This window comes from Vulpes vulpes, chromosome 9 (genome assembly GCF_048418805.1).
Source record: "Vulpes vulpes isolate BD-2025 chromosome 9, VulVul3, whole genome shotgun sequence".
In the NCBI taxonomy this organism is placed as follows: Eukaryota; Metazoa; Chordata; class Mammalia; order Carnivora; family Canidae; genus Vulpes; species Vulpes vulpes.
The window spans coordinates 34489951-34510366 of record NC_132788.1 but is presented as its reverse complement, the minus strand read 5'-3'; the positions used below and the strand labels follow the sequence as shown (position 1 = coordinate 34510366).

Here is a 20416-nt window from a genome sequence, read left to right as displayed (position 1 = left end):
TGAACTATACAACTGAAACTAATATTACACTGTATGGTAACTGGAATTTACATATAAACTTTAAAAGAAAAAGTCACTCTCTCAAGACCTTCCCTATTAAACACTTCATTAACCCATCTCTGGTCTGAAGTTCTCCCTTATTATACTCTCATCATCACATGTTTCCTCAGATGCAGTTACCCAGTTTGAAATTCTGTTTACTTGTAATCTTATACCCCCATTAGGCTGTATGTTCCATGAGGGCAAAGACCTATGTTTTTATTATCTATCACTGTATCCTCTATAGTTAACATAATTCCTGGCTAATAATTTACTGAATGAATATTTTTCTCTAATGAAAAGAGGTAACAACTTCTCTGGGTTCTTCTTTGGTTTTTACTACTCTCCCCAATTATCTCCCCACAAATGAATTCTTTTTTTTTTTTTTAAGATTTTATTTATTCATGAGAGACACAAAGAGAGGAGAGACAGAGAAGCAGAGACATAGGCAGAGGGAGAAGCAGGCTCCATGCAGAGAGCACAATGTGGGACTTGATCCTGGGACTCCAGGATCATACCCTGAGCCAAAGGCAGACACCCAAACGCTGAGCCACCGAGGTGCCCCCCCCGCCCCGCCACAACTGAATTCGAGCTCTATCTTTCCCTCCCTTCCTGTGGTCCAAAGAATAATCATCATCTCACCCTTGAGCTTCAGTGTACCCATTATAAAACAGAAAGTTAAAATAATGTCCTCAAAAGATGAACAATAAAAATATCTGCCCTGTGTCTTTGGTCATGACTTTTTATTACTTCCATATTCAATCTACGTAATTAGTAACATGGCTTAATCTTAGACCCCAATAACAGGTCATCATGCTCTACCCCTTTTTTAAAAAGATTTTTATTTGAGAAACAGTGAGAAAGCATGAGTAGAGGAAGAAGGAGCAGACTCCCAGCTGAGCGGATCCAGGATCATGACTTGAGCCAAAGGCAGATACTTAACCAATTGAGTCCCAAGCACCCCTGCATGATCTCTTTTTAACCCTTAACCAAAGAAGCTAAATAAACCCACACTTCCTTCTCCATATATAGTTTAAAATCTACAATACAACAACTTCAGTGACATATGTTAATGTGGAAACATTTATTCTTAAAACACTTGGCATTCTAAATCTAGGACAGTAATATGACTGTCTCTGAAAACAAATTTTCCCAGTGTTTTTAACATGATGAAGTAACGAGCTTTAAAAAGAATATACTTTTGTTTCCAGGAGTTCAAAAGTTCCATAATTAACAGCCTTCTAACTTAATCAACAAAAATATTTGCATCAGTAAGCAAATGAGATCACAGATTCAAAAAGGCTTCAGGGTGCAGCCCGGGCGGCTTAGTGCCGCCTTCAGTCCAGGGCCTGATCTGGAGCCCCAGGACTGAGTCCTGATTGGGCTCCCTGCATGGAGCCTGTTTCCCCTCTGCCTATGTCTCTTCCTCTCTCTCTCGCTCTCTGTCTCTCGTGAATAAATAAAATCTTTAAAAAAAAAAAAAAAAAGCTTCAGGTACTAAGAATCTATTTCTCCAATACAGATTATTACTAAAGAAAAAAATCTATTTTCTGTTTTTTAAGACTCAAAACTAATGACAATTTCTTTTTTTTTTTTTTAAGATTTTTTATTTATTCGTTTGAAACAGAGTGCATGAGAGCACAAGCAAGAGGAGTTGCAAAGGCAGAGGGAGAAGCAGACTCTCCACTCAGCAGGGAGAGGGACATGCGGCTTGATCCCTGGTCCCCAGGACCTGAGAGACCACGACCTGAACCAAAGGCAGAGGTTTAACCAAATGAGCCACCCAGGCGCCCTGAAATGCATGACAATTTTTACCAGCATTCTCTCCCAGAGGTACATTCTTACATTCACTGACTGGTCATAAAATGAAAGGAATTCAAAGAAAACATGGAGTATTCCAAAGAAAACCTGTGTTTTCTTTGGTAGACAAATTACAGGAAGTAAATAGATAATCCTACCCATCATTTACAATTCAACGTAATTTAAAAAACTATCTAGTAAATATGTAAAATTCTGAAGCTAAGGCACTCAGCCTTATTTCAGTTTATCCCTTTTTTTCAACCCCTTCATGACTTGAGTTCTACTTTTTTGTCTCTGAATTTTATCACATATCTAATAAAATGATAACTACCATTTAATAGAGATATCCTTAGTACCATTACTCATCACAACTACTTTATTTTTTTTTAAGATTTTATTTATTTATTCATGAGAAACAGAGAGAGGCAGAGACATAAGCAGAGGGAGAAGCAGGCTCCCTGCAAGGAGCCCAGTGCGGGACTTGATCCCAGACCCCAGGATCATGCCCTGAGCCAAAGGCAGACACTCAACCACTGAGCCACCCAGGAGTTCCCATCACAACTACTGTAAAATGTACCTTATAACAGACCTCTTAAATATATTATTATTATCCCAATTTGCAGATGAGTAAACGGTTTTGTGTAAGCAGGTAACTTTTCTACATTATAGCTGTGAGGTGCAAAACCACCATCTGTGCCTCAAGTCCCCATACCTTTCATTATACCACTTTACCCCTCAATCAAAGAACTGAGACTTATGAACTATTCTAATCATCAACCACTAGAATTCAAAAGTTAATCAACTGAAGACTTTTCCAACAGAAGGATAGGGAAAGAATTACAAGATTGTCAGTCCTGTGTAGAAAATGCCAATTATTAATAATAGTATACATACAAAATATTAGTATGACAGAGAAAAATTATAATACACTTAAAAACATAAACATCTCATATAAAATGGGATTTTCTATGTCACATTTCTCTTAGTACTTGAAGATTTTAAGGGTGTGTTTTATTTTTATAACCAAAATATTAAGAACTGTCCTTTCAGACACACATATAACTACTTATGTCTGTGTATCACCTGTTATGCTTCATTGCTTATACTCATTCATTTACATGATTGTCTCTTCAAAATGAACACTGAGAACCTACCAAAAATCATATATATATATGGCACATTTCCTAACATTTCTTTTTAAAGGTTTCTAAGCTTAGTTCCTATTTTGTTTCACATGCCAACAAGAATCTCTCAAGTTTTTACAAAATGAGCGATGTGATCAGACTGGGCTTTATGAAAAATTAATCTAGCTGTAGACTGGAATAGGGAATAGGATGAAAAGTACCTTTTAGGGACGCCTGGGTGGCTCAGAGGTTCAGTTCAGGGCGTAATCCTGGAGTTCCAGGATTGAGTCCCACATTAGGCTCCCTGTATAGAGCTTGCTTCTCCCTCTGCCTAAGTCTCTGCCTCTCTCTTTTTGTGTATCTCATGAATAAATTTGGGAAGCCTGGGTGGCTCAGCGGTTGAGCACCTGCCTTCAGCTTAGGGTATGATCCCAGAGTCCGGGATGGAGTCCCATATAGCGCTCCTTGTGGGGAGCCTGCTTCTCGCTCTGCCTGTATCTCTGCCTCTCTCTCTCTCTCAATCTGTCTCTCATGAATAAGTAAATAAAATCCTTTAAAAAAATCTTAATTAAAAAAAGGTGTCTTTTATATATAAAAATTAAAATATCTAACACAGGGATCCCTGGCTGGCGCAGTGGTTTGGCGCATGCCTTTGGCCCAGGGCGTGATCCTGGAGACCCGGGATCGAATCCCACATCGGGCTCCCGGTGCATGGAGCCTGCTTCTTCCTCCGCCTGTGTCTCTGCCTCTCTCTCTCTCTCTCTCTCTCTCTGTGACTATCATAAATAAAAAAAATAAAAAAAATAAATATCTAACACAATGGACTACAGTCAATGTACAAAACAAAACTAGAGAGAGCCAAGTGCATTAGGACATAAGAACATTTAAAGGTCTCAACATTTCAGTCTAATGTGGGGAAATGAAGAAGATAGAGAAGCATAAGACAACATTAAGTTTGCAGTCCCAGAAATCAAGAGGTTCAGGGAATATAAACTTTAAATGCTAGAAGATGAAGACAAAAAAGAAGCACTTAAGGATTTGACAATTAAATCACTAGGGACCTCAAAAAAATATTTGGTATAGTGTTGCGAGTCCAAATCAGTGAAATTTCTTTAACAAAGGAGCAGGCAGAGAAAAATCAGTAAAGAGAAAGATATAATTGCCTCCCTCTACAACCTGATGAGCATTCAGTGAGGTTATCGTACCAGTAGTGGCAAGAAATTCATGATGTTTGGTCCATTGAGACAGATTTAGAATCTTAGCAGCTATTAACTGAGCACCTACTAACCTGAGGTGAACAGCTTATACATCTATTTTTTTTAACATTTTATTTATTTATTCATGAGAGATAGAGAGAGAGAGGGGGGCAGAGACATAGGCAGTGGGAGAAGCAGGCTCCATGCAGGGAGCCCGATATGGGACTCGACCCCGGGACTCCAGGATCATGCCCTGGGCCGAAGGCAGGTGCTAAACCGCTGAGCCTCCCAGGCTGCTCAGTGGTTTAGCAGCTATTAACTGAGCACCAGTCACATACTCTGCATGATTTTTAATTTTTATATCATAGCAATCACAGAAAAGCAGGCATTATTACGCTCATTTGTCAGATGAGTAAACTAAGTCTCAGAGGTTAAATAACTTATGAGAGATCACAAGCTGGTAAATAAATGGTAGAGCAAAACTGGTTTTAAAAGTTTTATAGGGGCGGTATTTCCATACAATAAAAGTTTACTTATTTTAGGGTCGCATGAGTGGTTCAGTTGGTTAGGCATCAGACTCTAGATTTTGCTCAAGTCATGATCTCAGGTCCTGAGATCAAGCCCTTGTGTCTGGCTCCGCATTCAGCAAGGAGTCTGCTTGGGATTCTCTCTCTTTCCCTCTGCCCCTCCCCTCCAGTACTGTGCTCTATCGAAAATAACTAAGTAAATCTTTAAATTTACTCATTTTAAGTGAAAAGTTTGACAATTCTTTGTAAATTTATACACTTACGCAGTCATCATCACAACCTAGTTTAAGAAAACTTTCATCAGCCCAAAAGTTCCCTCATAAGCAAGGGCAGACTTGAACCCCAATCTCTCTGGCTCCAAACTCATGTCACACTGCAAATCCCCTAGCAACATCAAGTAGCAAAAATAAATTTTTTAGACAGAAAAAAACAAATTAAGTCTCACTAGTTCCCCTTCCATGTGAGGCACCAACATAACACTAGAACCACGCCCACATTCCATGATCTCAGCAAATTCAAACATTTACTAAAATTTGGATATGCCTAGTATAAGTAGAGCAAAAAGAGTAGATACTGTGTGCTGTTTTGGGTTGTTTTTTTTTTTTTCCTCCCTAAAAGTAAAAGCAGTTAGAAATGGGAAAGATAAATGAACACTAAAGTCCAGGAGAAAGGTAGGATGAAAACAGCTGGGCAGGGACATAAGGATGGAAAATGTAACATACAAATAAAGTAAGGAATAAAAAGTAGTCAAGAGTTTGGGTCATGGAAAACAAAGACTAACTTGAACATAAGCTGCTCTTTGCTATGCAACATAAAACTGTTCAGATAATCGAATTAAATGACTTACTAATAAGCAGGAGTTAAAATATCTGATTAAGAAACAGAACTATACAATCTATACAATTTAAGATAGTCAAAGAAAAATAAAAATACACAGTGAGACAATATTCATAGTAATTAAAGTTGAAAAGTTAAGGGGTAACTGAGTGGCTCAGTCAGTTAAGTGTCTGACTCTGGGGCACCTGTCTGGCTCAACTGGTTAACTGTCTGCCTTCAGCTCGAGTCATGATCTTAAAGTCAGAGGTTCAAGCCCCAAGTCAGCATGGAGTTGGCTTCTCCCTCTCCCTCTGCCCCTACCCCCTGCTCCTGCTCTCTCTCAAATAAATAAAATTTTAAAAGTGTCTTGATTTAAAAGAGTCTTGATTTCAGCTTGGGTCATGATCTCAGGGTTCTGGGATGGAGTCCATCAAGCTATGCACTGGGCATGGGGTCTGTGTGGGAGTCTCTCTCTCTCTCTCTCTCTCTCTCTCTCTCTCTCTCCCCCCCCTCTCCCTCTGTCCCTTCCCTACTTCCAAGCACATGGAAAGAAAGAAGAAAAGAAAAGAAAGAAAAAAGAAAAGAAAAGAAAAGAAAAGAAAAGAAAAGAAAAGAAAAGAAAAGAAAAGAAAAAGAATTAAGTTAAAAACAACTTAATCTTATAACGATTTTACATAACTATATTAAAACAAAAACAGGGATGCCTTCGTGGCTCAAAGGTTGAACATCTGCCTTTGGCTCAGGGCATGATCCCAGGTCCAGGGATCGAATCCCACATCCCTGCAAGGAGCCAGCCTCTCTCTCTCTCTCTCTCACATGAATGAATAATCTTTAAAAATAAATAAATAAATAAAACAAAATTGTCATTACTTCAAAAACATAAGAATTTAAATACCACATTAGGACCAGAAATACTTAAAATAAACTGAAATAATTAAAATATGACAAGCCTTGAAGAAAAAAATACAAATAGAGATAGGATAAAAGAATAAAAATTTTATTTAAACTAAATTTTTACTTATACTCTAACATTTCTTTACTTCTACAGAACCGGATTAACAATTCATTAATCTGATCATTACTGGCCTAACCACTTACAAATTCCAAATTATGGTCCTAGAGTGTAGCATTAGGTGTAGCACCAGAAGTCTAGATGAAATGCTCTTCTAAGCACTGGGCCAAAGCAAGTGCTGGCTAACTACTAATAGAACATATTTGTTATAATTACTTGATATATGATAAATGTTACAATATACAATTTGTCAAATAAATTATTTCTGCAGTGCGCTGATTACCCTGGACTATTCTCAGTCTGGTCCAGCCAGCTCAACAGTCCAAGAAATACTACTCTTTCTAATCAAAAGACATGCCTCTTAGAAATGATTATAAAATTGTTCCAGTTTTACAATTTATTGTTATTACACAAAAGTCACTTTAATGCCTTTAGGTTACAAAACCATGAATTCAGTCCCACATTCTTATAATAATAAATCCAGATAATGTAACTATCTAGGTGGCTATAGCAAAAGTACATACAGCATTCCCTAAAGTAAAAAAAACTAAAGGATTTGTCTCATTGTGGGTCATATCTTGTGAACTTTCTTCTGTCTGATATCTGTAACTAAGCACCACAATCTCACTTGAAATCAGCATTTAAGTATTTTTCTTATCCAACTTAAATGTAGTCACAAAGAAATGTTTATTCTAAGAACTGTAACATATTTCCCAATTTTAATGAGGTTGCAACAATTAATTCCACTCATAATAGATTATACTCTTAAATTATAATTTAATTTTAAATATGAGAACTATATTAAAATATTTAAGAATAAAATATTCTTAAAATTTTTTTAATAAAGGTATAATTGGCACATAACATTGTATTGTTTTAGGTGCATTATTTTTAACCTTTAAATTTTTAATTCACAAAATAAATTAAACCTTCAAATTCACTAAGAACACCAGAGAAAAGAAATCTAGAACCACTCTGGAGAAATAAGACAAACCTGAATCTTGGCAGCGTACTGATATTAAAAAGAAGGGTTAAGGAGTGCCTGGGTGGCTCAGTCAGTTAAGCATCTGCCTTCCATTCATGATCCCAGGGTCCTGGTATGGTGCCCCAGGTCCAGCTCCCTGCTCAGTGCATGAATCTGTTTCTCCCAATCACCCCTGCTAATGCTCTCTCTTGCTGTCTCTCTCTCTCAAATAAATAAAATCTTTAAACAAACAAAAACAGGGACGCCTGGGTGGTTCAGCGGTTTAGCGCATGCCTTCAGCCCAGGGCGGGATCCTGGAGACCCGGACCCGGGATCAAGTCCCACATCGGGCTCCCTGCATGGAGCCTGCTTCTCCCTCTGCCTGTGTCTCTGCCTCTCTCTCTCTCTTGTGTCTCTCATGAATAAATAAATAAAATCTTTAAAAAAAAAAAAAAAGAATGGTTAAAATTCTCTAACAGTAATGTAACTCTTCAAGAAAGAAAAAACTTTTGAATATTTGTTTATTACATGTATCTAGTTTTTGTAATGTAATAATGAAACAAACAAGTATTCAAAAGTTTTTTCTTAAACCAGATCTATTAAATATTCATTACCTACTTACACTAATATCCAAAGTTTACTCTCAAATCATTTCTTGTATTAGTAAATATTAATACTTACAGGACACTAATCAAATCAGTAAAAATAAAACCCCAGTCATATACTGCTTTCAATTTAAGGACCAGGAATTTTTCTTAAATTTTATTATTTCTAACTTTCAATGTACTGCTATTAAGTTAAAAATAAAATAGAACAAAGAACAAATCCCAAACTAGTCATATGACCAACTGATTTTGTAAACTTCTACACATCCTTTTTAAACTCTAAAATAGATTTTCCCATTGGTTTACAAAAACTTTCTCCGTGGTTCCAAAGTGTTATATAAAGCTTAATGCAAAAAATTAATGGATTTTAAAATATGCAATAAAACAACAGATATGCTCACAATCCAAATTTTAACATTTTAAGATAACCAATTTATCTTGTTACTAAGTTTGTTTTTGGTGCTGGCCCTCATAATTCCTTACCCATTTCTACCTTAATAATAGAAACCTAAGATTCCAAAGTGACTTGTTTAAAAACCAGGTTGCAAATAAAAAAATTTGCAACTCCAACTATGTAAAACAATTTTCTTGCTGGTATACAACCAAAATAAAAAATAAAATACAATTGTTACCTAGAGTTGCATAGTTAAAAATCATGGATTTATCCAACAGTACTTTTTCTCACTGACAACTTCATAGGTCTTACATATTAGAGTAGTGTGTAAGAACTTTTAGATTTGAATAGTTCAAAAGTCCTGTTCAAATCTAAAACTTCAATTTTACTCTCTAACAAGAAATAGAAGAAAATTAGCCAACTGAAATTAAAAAACGGAAAATGGATGGAGTCAAACTTAAAATGCCCTACCCAAATACTATTTGAAAATTCAGAGGGAGAAAAGACTTGCATTTGGGCTCCCCTAAAAATACACATGCAAATTGAATATGCCAGAGTCTTCTTAGACGCTATTCGATATAGTAATATATAAATTAATAATATTGTTAATGGAGCAGAGACAGATATTAATGCCTAGATGACAGAAAATGTAAAATTTCTTACTATCCACACCTTTTGAAACACAGAGCTCCAGCATTTCATATATATTCTTTCCACCACAATAATACCGCAGCATCTGATCATAGGACTCACTTTGTCTCAAAAGTACAAAGTTTATGCACTTTTTTACCTCAAACAAGAGCAAAATAGAATAATCTTTAAGAAAATATTATTGGGGTGCCTGGGTGGCTCAGTTTGTTAATTAAGCCCTGGACTCTTGATTTCGATTCAATTGTGATCTTAGGGTTGTGAGATCCAGCTCTGCAAGGAGGCTCCACGCCAGAGTAGAATCTGCTTAAGATTCTCTTTTAACGAAACTCTCCCTCTTCCTCTGTCTATCCTTCTCCCTCTTGGTATTTTTAAACAAAGGAATTTTAAAATCTGAGCCAAATGATTAAGTGTAAAAAGGACCACTTTTTGGTATTATCAGAAAAAACCATGGCCTTCATTAGTATATATATATATGTTGATATTAGAGATTCTCCTGGTTATATATTTTGTTATGTCACATCTCCAAATGTCTATTAAATATAACCAATTTACCAACCTTCCTATCAACATAATTAAGAACAAAGAAAAAAATCTGAGAAAGTTAAATCTTTTGTGAAAATATGTGTTGATAAAATAAGCATTGACCATCTATGCAAAAGATCTGATCCTTGATCCATTATATCAATGATTTAATACCTGAAAAGAGCTATAAACTCATCATACAAGTTATATTCATTCAAGCTGCAGTATTTATGAAACAATTATCAACTCTGAATTGTACACAGATATACTGAAAAAGAACTTATTACTCCTGATTCAAGCAGTTTGTAAATAAGGCAGTAAAATAATCTAAGGGTAACTACAGTGGCCATTATCTTTTTAAAAGGTACTCAGTAAGATTCAAACATTTGCTATTTTCTCTAGGAAAAGAACGTAAGTTGAGAGTATTCTAACCTTGGCTTTTTCACTGTTTCAATTCCCAAATGTGTAAAACAAATATATTATGTACTTTAAAACAGGACAGCAGAGTTGCTGAACGTAGGCACTGTACAACAGAGTTGCTGAACGTAGGCACTGTAATCATGCTGCTTATTTGATACTACTACTACTACTACCTGGTACCTTCCTATGCCTGTTTCCTCCTCTACAAATTAGGAATAAAAACAGTAGGTATATCACTGGTCTCTCACAATATCACACTATTACACAGTACCTCATTTTGTGAGGATTGTATTACTTATCACTTTAGTTACGTGTTGAGAATTATAGAATGTAAATGACAGGTACACAAAGGTTCAGCATTACTACCTTCACTCATAAAGTTGTTTCCATAATAAACATTTTTTTAAAAACTTAGAATTATGCTGGCATATAAGGACTCAACATATACTGCTTTCATTACTCTGCAGGCCACTTGCTAAAATTAAAGGAAATAATAATACATGAAAGTGCCTTGCATTGTGCCTACAATGTTGTGTATTAAAATATAAGTTGCCATCCTCATATTATCCTACAGATCAGTATTCAGTAAAGACTGATCTCTATTAACTATCTTTTGATCCATTTGAGACTTAATATTTAAGCATAAGCTACTATATGACTCACCTCTGACAGAGAGCTACAACTTACAGCATCAACTGTCAATGAGATACAGTGTGTCCAGAGTTTAGGAAATATACTGTGTCCAGAGTGCTAGCTTCACTGATATTTTGTAACTAATTTCAATTGACAGAAATTTTGACTGGTTATGTTTATTTTACTGTCTAGCATATTAGAAGATTGTTTCTTAAAACCAACAAATTACAAGCATTAAACAATAATTGAGGTGACACATTCAAGAATGACTCAAGTGAAGACTAGTCGACACAGAAGACAGAAGACAGACGACTACAAGATCATTTGGAGCCCTGGACTAGTGTCAACACGGTAGCAACACAGGTTACCCAGTTGGATAAATTAGGATGGTCTTCATGCTCTTTCCAAAGCAGAGTCATGAAAGAGTTCTACTAACTCATGAGCCCTAAGAGTCTTTTAAATCAGGCAGAAACAAAAAGTTAAATGATTCTATTTTTTCCAATCCCTGCAATCAATTATTCAATGGAAAGGAAGAAAAAGTGTTAAAGACGTTTGCATGCATAGCATTTGAAACGAAGTAACTACAATTCCCACTTTGGAACTCTAGAGGGCACCAGAAATATGCCCTCCTTTGCACCACCCCTCCTCCCGGGTAACGTGAGCAGCTGCAGGAGCCCGTCGTCTGGTTGCTGAGGTTGGTATTGCAGCAGCAGGAGAGATGTCTGCAGCGGTGCAAACAGCAGCGCCCACTCCCAGCTGCCTCACCAGCCATTACCCAGGCTTCACCCCGAGGGCAGCTGCCACCCAAGGGAAAGCTCCTCCCCCTCAAAACAACGGGGATGGACAAGTCCCACGGCTGTACCCCTACAACCTGACAACGTCCTTTAAGATCAACAAATTAGGGGCGAAGGACTCACAATGGGGGTGCTTTCCTCACTTTCTGCCAAAGACGCACCAGATGGGGTTGAACGCGATTCCTGGTCCTGGGGTAAGAGGAAAAATGAAAAATGGATCAAGAACATCTAACCAGGTGGTAGAACCAAGCCCTTTCCACCAGGAGGAAGCCGAGACGAGAATAAGAGGTCAAGGAGGTTTGGCCCTTCTATTATTACTCCCCAGCCAACAATCCCCTCCTACGTAAAGTAGAGCAAAACCGCGCAAAATATATATCTGGGACCAAAACCCACGTGAAAGGCAAAATCTGGAGGGAGGAGGCTGGAGGGCACCAAGCCTGCTACTGAAAGGGGGGGGGGAAGGGCAGACGTTGCCTCGACGCCAGCAAGGATCCGTATTCCCTCCTAAATTTGCCCACCCAGCGTCATCCCCGTCACTCCGGGCACCAATTCGGAGGTAAGGGGTGGCTCACGTCACCGCCGGGCTGCTATCTCCCATATTTGCCCCAAGCAGTTGCCCTGGGCCCGAGACTTGCCCCCCCCCCCCTTGCAGTCGGCGACCGGCAGCGCTGCCTCCCCGTCCGCCATTAGAGACCCAGCCAAACAATACGTGAGGAGCGAGAGCCGCGCAGCGCAGCCCGGGGAAGGGAAGAGCGACGGAGGGGACCCGGCGGGGGAAGAGGCAGCACCCTCGCCCCGAAAAACTTGGGGACCTCGGGCTACCGCGGAGACGGTGCGAGCGCAGCCCCGAGAGCGGGAGAACCAACTGAGGCGCCCCTCCCCCCACCGCCCCACCACCACCACCCCCCGCAAGAAAGAAAGGAAAAATACCCCGCGACCTCCCGCCGCCCCGGCCCGGGCCGCCCCCCGGCCCTCGAGCGACCCCCGCCTCTGGCGTCCGCCTCACCCAGCCCTCCCGGCCTCTCCCTCACTCTCGCAGCCCTTCGGGCCGCACGCGAAGACGCCTGTGACATGAGCGGAGCCCGGAGCAGCCCCCGAGGCCCCGACGCGGCAGCGGCGACGGCGGCCGCGCCGCGGGGTATTAATCCCGGGTCGGTGGGAGGCTCCGGAGGCTGCCCTCACCCATCTCCGCCTCCCCAGCCGCCTCCGCCTCCGCCTCCTCCTCCCGAGGCTGCGCTGCTCCCAGCCACCCCCACTATCGGCGGACCCGGACTGGAAAGACAGCGGGGATAAGCCTCACCCGGTTCTGGCTGCGGCTCCGCGGAACGAACCTCCCCTCCCCCGGCCCACCCCCCTTCGGCAACACGCACAACTCCGCTCGGTCCAGTCCCGGGTTTAGCGCTGGTGAGGAGGAGGAGGCGGAGGAGGCGGTGGCGCGGCCGAGCCCGGGGAGGCTCCGCCCTCCGCGCCCTCATTGGCCGGCGGGGAGGGCGGGCCGGGGCGCCTCGGGCACGCCCATTGGCCGCCTCTGCTGTCCTTCAGCACCCCCCTCGGGGGGGTGGTCCGAAGGGCTGTCCGTCAGGCGCGGGCCACGCCCCCCGGCGTTGCCGTTCCACTCCCCCCTCCGCCGGCGCTCGGCCCTCGGCCGCGTCCCCTCCCCTCCTTACCCCCGCCTCCCTCCCCGCCCCCACCCCCGGGTCCGTCAGGGTCAGGCAGCCCGAGTTACGCTGCCCGCTGCCCGCTGCCCCAGCCGCCGGCTCGCTCCCTGGGGGTCCGGGGTGCCCTCCAGGGCCCGGGACGGCCCGAGACACCGGGGCCGTGGCCGCCTACCCTGACTCGGGCCTGGGCGCCCGGGCCCCTGGAGCCGCTCCCAGCGACCCTGCCTGAGGAGAGACGCGGCCTCGATGTCCTCGGCGCCCTCCCTGTCCAGTGCGTGACGCCCCCCGGGAGGGCCGCGCCCGGGCAGGGGCCGCAGCGAGGCACGGCGGGAGGTCGGGGCAGCGCGCGCAGGGGGTTCCCGCGTGCGCTGAGGGGGTGGGAGCACCTCCACCGTCGCCTCAGCCCGTGGGGAATTGTCCCCCCACCTCCCGTCATGGCTGTAGGAGGAGACGACGTCCTCCATTTTGTCGGGACTGCTGTGGGAACTTGGGACCAATTCAAAACCAAAGCCCGTGGGGCTGGGAAACTTGGCCCCGCGAAGCCCCAACTGGGCTCCGCCATTCGGCCGAGGGCACAGCCCCTGATTCCAGCGTGTGCGCCCGAGGGGCCCCTGGGGCGGGCGCCACAGGGCACACACCCAGACGCCGCTCCCCGCCTGCATCCACCAAGATGGAGGAAGCTGCGGGCTCCCCGGGAGCGGGGCTCCCGCCTGTCGGAGGGGCCGCGGCCTCCCCTCGGCGTGTCCTCCCGCGCTGCCGTCGTCCTCCTCCGCAGCCTCGTTCGGTGGCCCTCCCCAGCCTCTACCCAGCCTCCCCACGGCCTCCACCGTCTCCTGGTCCTCAACCGTGGATGGAGACTCCACTCCGCGGTCGGCCCTATCGCTTCGCCCCGCCGGGGCTGCCCGGGTGCGGGGAGTCGAGCGGAGGTGCGGAGCGTCGCGCCGGGGCCCGAGGCGGGCGTGCCCGGGGCGCCACAGCCACCGTGGGGCTCCTCTTTGTTCACCGTCTACACCTACGTCTTCGGCGCACGTCATGGTGCTGTACGATCTCCAAGATCCCAGCCAAGAGGGCAGGGAGGCCTCTTCCGTCTCACCCTGGCGGTGGCTGGCGGGACTGCAGCCGCTGGCGGGGGACAAATGGGGGACGAGGTAGACTTGGCACTCGCCGGGTTATCTCGCGCCGCTGCCTGTTAAAAAATACACGTGCGATGGTACCGTGGAAAGTGCAACGCGGTGGTGACGAACCTGAGGTTTTTAATGAACTAGTCAACTTCTCGTCAAAACTGATGTCACACAGTTGTAGATGACACGGAGCGTCATCTAGTAGAGATTCATTCATTCATAATCCTTCCACCTAGAACTAAATGCAATAAATATACTGCTCTTTAAGTTGAATATCCAATGTATTTCACTCAACTTTCTCAGAATGTCATATTTATTTTTCAGTAAACATTTCTTAATTGAAAATTTTGTCAGTTTTCAATACAATATTCTTGTAAAACTAGGTAAAATATTACCCAGTACTGTTTTACATTGACATTCTTTTTTTTTTTTTTTTTAAGATTTTGTTGATTTATTTGATGAAGAGAAAATGAGCTCGAGCAGGCAGTTGGGAGGGGCGCAAAAAGAGGGAGAAGCAGATACCCCCTAAGCAGGGAGCCCTAAGCGGGGCTTGATACCAGAACTCCCAGATCTTGACCCTAGCCAAAGGCAGATGCTCAAGGGTAGGGCCCCTTAGGGGCCATGTAGGTGCCCCTAAGGTGACATTCTTGATGTCACTATATTCACAACAGAAACATCCTCTATTACCAAATGCAGGGTAACATTGTAATGATAATATGAAAACTGACACCATCCCTTTTCTGTTATCTATACCAAAGCAATAGCTCCTACTCCTTGATTTTATAGTTGGAAGGCTTCAATAGATCCTTCCCAATAAGCTCTGTCACAGACTTATTTGCTTAATTGGGTTTCCACATGTTCAGTTTGAGGAAGTTCTAGAGTGCTATCAATTTCCTGGCATTATTGCCATTTTATAACTAATAAGAATAATACAGTAGGATATATTATTCACATTTTGTATACCTTCATTTAAGTCTATTTGTCCAGGAAAATGCTCACTGGGTTGCCTGCATAATATCAGGGAGATACCTAGTTCAGAGCTAAGAACTGGTAAAAAAAAAAAAAAAAAAAAAAAAAAAAAAAAAAAAAAAAAAAAAAACCACTTTTTTGTCATAATTTAAATTAAAATTACACTTTATTTTACACAAAAATAATTTTAAAAATTAATATTTGGATGTTTGTAACAGCTTATTCATAATTTCCATAAAGGTATAAACAACCTGGGACACCTGGGTGGCTCAGGAGGTTGAGAGTCGGCCTTTGGCTCAGGGTGTGATCCCGAGGTTCCGGGGTTGAGTCCCACATGGGGCCCCCTGAGAGGAGCCTGCTTCTCTCTCTGCTTGTGTCTCTGCCTCTCTCTCTCTGCCTCTAATGAATAAATAAATAAAATCTTTTTTTAAAAAGGTATAAACAACCCAAATGTCCATTAATTTATGAATGTATAAACCAAAGGTGATATATCTATACCATGAAATATTATTCATCCATAACATGGAATGAAGTTCTGATCCATGCGACAACATGGATGAACCTTGAAGACATTATACCAAATGAAATAAACTGAACACAAAAGAGCACTTGTTGATGAATGATTATGTGAATTATCCAGGCAAAGCAAATCTATAGGGACAGAAAGTAGATTATTTGTTGCGTAGGCCTAGAGAGGTGAGGAGAGAATGGAGAAATAAAAATGTCTAAAATTGGCTATAGTGATGGTAGGACAACTCCGAATACATTAAAAACACTGAATTGTTCACTTTAAGTGTGAGAACTGTATGATATGGAATTATAACTCAATAAAGCTGTTACTAAAAATCTGTGTCTATCTGTATATGTGTGTGTGTATGGAGTTATTCAGTGCTAATCACAAAAGCATACTAAGCATTGCAGGAAGGCAACATAAAGACTTGAGCAGAAGACTTGCATTTCAAATACGTGTTTGGCCACTCAAAACCTTAAGCAAGTTACCTTCTCTCTGAGCCTCCATATAGTCATTTACAAAATAGAGTAATGCAGCATTGTTGTAAGGACCAAATAACTTATGTGCAAGTGATATAAAAATGTTAGAAGTGGGATCCCTGGGTGGCGCAGCGGTTTAGCGCCTGCCTTTAGCCCAGGGCGCGATCGAATCCCACGTGGGGCTCCTGGTGCATGGAGCCTGCTTCTCCCTCTGCCTGTGTCTCTGCCTCTCTCTCTCTCTGTGTGACTATCATAAATAAATAAAAATTTAAAAAAATAAATAAATAAATAAATAATTAAAAAAAATAAAAATGTTAGAAGTTGTTGAGCACCTGGGTGACTCAGTTGTTAAGTGGCTGACTCTTGGTTTCGGCTTGGCTCCGGTCATGATCTCAGGGTCAGACCTCAGGGTGGTAAGAGCATGACCTCAGGGTGGTGGTGGTGAGATCAAGCCCCACCTTCAGTAAGGTTTCTGCTGAAGCTTCTCTCCCTCTTCCTTTCCCTCTTCTTATCCTTCCCCCTCTGCTCCTCCCTCTTTGTTCCTCCATACCAGCCTCCACACCTCCCCCCCACTTCCACTCTCTCTAAAATAAATAAATCTTTTTGAAAAATGTTAGAAGTTGCTAAAACAGTGTATCTTGAAAATCTCATCACAAAAGAAACAAATTTCTAATTGTGTGATCATAGATTTTAATGACTTATTGTGATGATCATCTCTTTCTGTATATATAAATACGATTATACTATATACCTATATGTGTACATATATAGAAACCAAGAGCTTACCAGTAATTGAAATGCAATATAATAGTTACTCTGAGCATAGCTTAGGAGACAGAATGCCCAAGTTTGAATTCTGGCTTTATCCATAACTAGCTGGGTGATTTTAGGGATGTGTTAACTTTCTAAACCTAAGTTTTAACATGTATAAAATGCAGATACTAATTTCACTATCACAGAGTTTGAGGGGGACTCAATGGGCATACATATGTGAAACTTGCACCTCACACTTACTAGGACCTCAAAAACATTAGCTGTTTTTTATTACTGATAACTGACTTAGTGGAATATTTTTTAAATTCTTTATAATATTTTGCAAGGAAGAAAAACAAACTGATATCTCTATCATAATTACTATGCTAGGCTATAATCCCCCCAAAAATGATCATGATAACCATTATCATCATTGCAAATCTTCAAAGAAATGTACTTCAAATCAAAGTTTGTTTGTTTTGTTTTGTTTTGTTTTGTTTTGTTTTGTTTTGTTTTGTTTTTGGAAAGGTGCTCATAGTACGTCTCATCTTCCCAGTATGGAGAGTAGAAAATTAGAAGTTCAGAAAGAAGAATTGTTTGGGGCTGGGGATAGGAGAGTAAAATTGACTAACCTTTTAACCTTTACCGTTGAAGGGGGGGCAATACTTTAATCATTGAAGCACTGAGAAAAATTTTCTGTGGGAGAAGGAACAAAAACTCAAAGAAGCTCAACATGGCTAACTGCTGCATAAAATTGCATGCCTGGGTAGAGTGCTTCTAACAGAATTAAACAAAAATAATATTAAATAAAAATTGTTAGTTTTAGCATGTTTGACTTTTAACAATTAGCTTATACTGAATGATAATTGATATAGCAATCAAAAATATTTTTTCTTCTAAAGATTTATTTATTCATGAGAGACACAGAAAGAGAGAAGCAGAGACATAGGCAGAGGAAGAAACAGGCTCCATGCAGGAAGCCCAATGTGGGACTCAATCTCGGGACCCCAGGATCATGCCCTGAGCTGAAGGCAAACGCTCAACCACTGAGCCACCCAGGCATCCCAACAATCAAAAATCTTAATAATGTTGTTCTATCATTGTGAAGAAAAGGTGAAGTCCTGATAAGTTAAAATAAGTCAATTGTACAATTTTACTTGACAAACTACTTGTATAGTACATATAGTGTCAGGAATTGTCTGTGTTCATTGGGAATAATAACATATTATCCTCTTAAAAATTCTATGAAGTAGTTAATATTACTGTCCCACTTTTACAGATAAGAAAACTGAGGTTAAAAAAAAGCTAGGGAGGCAGGGCACCCAGCTGGAGTCAGTGCAGCATGCGACTCTCGATCTTGGAGTTGTCAGTTCAAGCCGCATGTTGGGCATAGAGCTTACTTTAAAAAAATAAACAATGTCTCTGAAGATTAAAAAAAAAAAAAAAGGTTAGGGAACTTATCCAAGGTCACAAGTGTACAAAGTGATGGAGAGAGACTCATGGCCCCAGGATTCTTGGCTCTACAGTCCATAGGCTTAACTACCTCATCAATGCTACCTCTCCATGGTAGTCCTTTGCTAATCCTTCTCTTAAATAAATCATCTTAGACCATTTAAAACACAGCACAAAATAATACATTCTGGAGCAGTAGCTTATAAACCTTTTTGACCATGTCAACCACTAGGATTTATATTATACATAGAGCCCAAGTACAAGCCCACCTATATTCATTACTAGATAACAAAACAAAAGTTACATAGAAGAATTATTTCCTTTACTATCTAAGATGCATTTCAATATTTTCTATTCTAGTCTATTTAAATCTAGTCTATACTGTTTTCTTCCCTTTTTTAAAAAATAAACAGTGGCTTCAGCCATCCAAATTGATTTCATGGTGTACAAACTGTGGTTTGAAAAACATTATTCTAAAGAAAGCAAATCATGGATAAAATCAAGTTCTAAAACAGAAGTAAAAACACAAGATGATATCAGAAACTGAGTAATCTGGAATGAAATATAAGTTGAAAACCCCATTTTTAAAAATAGACATTTAAGCTGCCATTCTTCCTAAATATATGAGCTACTTATTCCTTCCTAACAACATGCTTTACACTTTATAAAACTGTAAAGCAGCCAATTAACAATGTCTCTGAAAAAGCAATGTGATGATTTAGGAAAGAATGAAGAGTTAGAGTTGATTCTGATTCTACCATTCATTAACTTCATAACCTTAGACCTTTCTGAGCTTCAGTTTCTTCTTCAATAAGATGAGGGAATTGTACATAATATTCCAGTAAAGGAAAATCCCCTTTTTTTCCTTATAGTCTTCTCATGCCCCTGGTATCCCAACACCTCCAACCAACCTTTTCTTGCTTGTCTAGCTCATTATGAACATTCCCTTCTGCTCATCTCAGTTCCTGTGGCTATTTTATTAAATAATAAAACACATTTATACCTATATTCTTTGTTTTTATTGGAGTTTAATTTGCCAACATATAGCATAACACGCAGTGCTCATCCCGTCAGGTGCCCCCCTCAGTGCCCATCACCCAGTCACCCCAACCCCCCGCCCACCTCCCTTTCCACTTGTATACCTATATTCTTAACAAGGTTACTTCTTTGTTATTCTTCACAAAGTTACTTCAAAGTTATTCTTCACTCCTCCTTAGCTGGTTCATACTAGAATATGGAGACCCATGGTGTTCCTCATTTTATCTCCCAGTAAGCCTTGCCCATCCAAGTGTCTTCTAAGTTTTAGAGGTACTAACTGGAAAATAGAAGAAAAATTTTTTAAAAAAGATTTTATTTATTTATTCATGAGAGACATCGAGAAAGAGGCAGAGACATAGGCAGAGGAAGAAGCCCCATGTGGGGACTGGATCCCAGGACCCCGGGATCATGCCCTGAGCTGAAATCAGATGCTCAACCACTGAGCCACCCAGGCGCCTCTAGAACTTTTTAAAAGAAAATATTATATTAGATAATTATGGAGGTTCTTTCCAACAACTCAATTTTATGATATTACAAAATCATAAGCTGAAAATAAAGATGTCAAGCTTAATTTTTGCCCATTATGGATTCCTAATATTAACAACTATTATTTTTTAAGTTTCTATACTAGGTAGTAATTCTGCAAGACATTAAAACCTAAAATTAAGCAGGTGTAACAGTTTTGAATTTAGCAAACTTGTATTTTTAAATCTTTTTTCCTGTTTCCATAGGCAATAAATATACTCAGTGAAAAAAAAAAAAGAAAGGCAAAAAACAAACACTTGGAAAACCTGAAAAATACAAAGGAAAAATTATCAATAATTCTTGCACCCAAGGATAATTGCTTTTTTGATTTTATTTTTTTTAAGATTTTATTTATTTATTCATGAAAGAGAGAGAGACAGAGAAATAGACAGAGGGAGAAGCAGGCTCCATTC

The 20416-nt window shown here is 40.9% G+C and overlaps 1 protein-coding gene across 19 annotated transcripts in view; it reads right to left on the bottom strand.

The window, feature by feature from the left end:
• The window catches only part of ZMYM2 (zinc finger MYM-type containing 2), a 105311-nt gene extending 92341 nt beyond the window's left edge, over nucleotides 1–12970 (bottom strand). For 4 of the 19 annotated variants that reach the window (XM_072719783.1, XM_072719788.1, XM_072719791.1 and 1 more), the window contains exons 1-2: nucleotides 12798–12968; nucleotides 11621–11686 (exon numbers count right to left, since the gene is read on the bottom strand). The gene's annotated coding sequence lies outside the window, so the exon portion shown is untranslated. Of the gene's footprint in view, nucleotides 1–11620; nucleotides 11687–12503 lie in introns of all 19 variants that reach the window. The other 15 variants (XM_072719779.1, XM_072719784.1, XM_072719787.1 and 12 more) reach the window with 11 other exon arrangements.
• Between the last annotated feature and the right edge of the window lie 7446 nt (nucleotides 12971–20416).